Here is a 2,237-nt window from a genome sequence, read left to right as displayed (position 1 = left end):
TTTTGCTAAGTGACTGGATTACCAGCACATTTTCGAGGTGGTGCCAACACGGTCAGATGAGGGGTGGGAGACCAGGAGAGGGCTGGAGGAGAGCAGAGTAATGGTAAGAACAAGGAGCGAGATGCACAGATGGGTGAAGTAGCAGGTGCAGTGGCGGCCATCAGGAGTTCAGTGGAGGGCACATCAAGGAGCAGCTGGACACATGACCTGGGAGTGCAAGGTGGAGGCTGGAGCCATCCTGGGGCCAACGCTGATCCCCCCTTAAACTCCAGATTGAATGTCCACCTGCTCTTTGATACGTCCCCTGGATGTCTACAGGGCATCTCTGCCTCTCTGCAAAAAAATCATTATGGATAAGCGCTAGCTGTCGGGTATCTGGCAGGGTCGGGGGAGGGGGGGAAGGAGGGGCAGGGAAGAAGAAGCACGTATTCTTCTAGGGAAAGTAAGTAACGCCATCCGGGTAGTTTTTCAGGACTTCTGCTGCCTTTACGATGCAACTTCAAAGGTTAATGTACCCCCAGTGCTCCACGCCATACGTGCCCTCCCTAACACCCCCTGGTTGTGGTGCAAAAACAATGAATACTATTATGCTGAAAAGAAATTAAAAATAAAAAATAATAAAAATAAAAAAATAAAAAAGATTTTAAAAAGGTTGATGTACCTCCACCAGAGTTCCAGCTCATGGTAGATGCAACCTGAGTAAAACAATGTGGATGTATCCAAGGACCTGAGATCGCACCGTGGGTGAGAACCCCTTGACTTGACTTCTTCCAGGGTTTCCTGAGTGCTGCCCCCGCGGCTCCATGTTCTTTCCTTAGAGCGGCCATAGCAGATTCCCGCAAGCTGGGTGGTTTAAGACAGCAGAAATGTGTTCTCTCGTGGAGCTGCAGGCCAGGAGCCAGAAATCTAGCTGTCGGCAGGGCCTTGCTCCCTCTGGAGGCTCTAGGAGCAAACCTTTCCTTGTGTCTTCTTCCCACTTCCGGTAGCTGCTGGTAGCTGCTGGCCTTCCTGGTGGCTCGGATCACTCTCGTCTCTGTGTCCGTCTTCACATGACCTTCTGTGTTTCTGTGACTTCTCTTCTGTCCCTCAGAGTGACACTTGTTGCTGGATTCGAGTATAGTAGAGACTAAAAGTTTTTGTCCCCCCGCCTCCCCAAAGGTCATATGTTGACATCTAAAACCTAGTGTGATAGTGTTAGGAGATGGGGCCTTTGGGAGGGGAGGAGGTCATGAGAGTGGGGCCTTCATATGGGGGATGAGGGTCCTGATAAGAGACCCCAGAGAGATCCCTCATCCCTTCCATCATGTGAGGATGCTGTGAGGAGGTGGCTTTCTGTGAACCAGGAACCAGCCCAGGAACCAGGGCTCTCACCAGATGCCAAATCTGCCGGCACCTTGGTCTTGGACTTCCCAGCCTCCAGAGCTTTGAGAAGCAAATGCTTGTTGTGTATAAGCCACCCAGTCTATGGTGTGTGTGTGTGTGTGTGTGTGTGTGTGTGTGTGTGTTTTAAGATTTTATTTTTGGGTAGTTTCTGTACCCAACGTGGGGCTCGATCCCACAATGCTGAGATCAAGCATTGCACACTTCAGTGACGGAGCCAGCCAGATGCTTCTGCGGTATCTTTGCCATAGCAACCTGAATAGATTAAAACAAGGTTCCATCCAGATAATCCGGGAAGATCTCATCTGGACATCATTAAATTAATTACTTCAGCCAAGACCCTTTATCCAAATAAGGTCCCATTCCCAGGTTCTGGGGATTAGGATGTGGACGTGTCTTGGGGCACAGTACCATCAGTCCACTGGATTTGCCTAGTTTTGCAGAGGAAAAGATGTAACCTCTTCACATGATCATGCACCAATTAATTCAGCAGATATTTACTGAGCTGATTATAAGACAAGGCCACGCATGTGGCATTGCACAACAAGGTCAAGATAATAAGCAAAAGGACTTACAGAGACCTCCCAGCCAAATCAGCTCACCTAGCATCATTTATGGTGTCCTCATGTATATTGATACATATATATTTTTAAGTACATAATGCATATACATTATGTATATAATTCTACCAATTAGTTAATAATTAACACCAATTAATTAATTAATATACCTGCCAATTACTTCCATCTGGGAAATAACTCTAAGTGTTTCCATTTACAGTCATAAATGGCTCAGAGAAGTGAAACCACTCTCAGAGGGTGATGATCCCTAGCGGGTATAGTCAGGATTGAAACCCA

This window comes from Mustela lutreola, chromosome 2, assembly GCF_030435805.1.
Source record: "Mustela lutreola isolate mMusLut2 chromosome 2, mMusLut2.pri, whole genome shotgun sequence".
Classification (NCBI taxonomy): Eukaryota; Metazoa; Chordata; class Mammalia; order Carnivora; family Mustelidae; genus Mustela; species Mustela lutreola.
The sequence above is the reverse complement of the archived record's forward strand: the minus strand, read 5'-3'. Positions refer to the sequence as shown.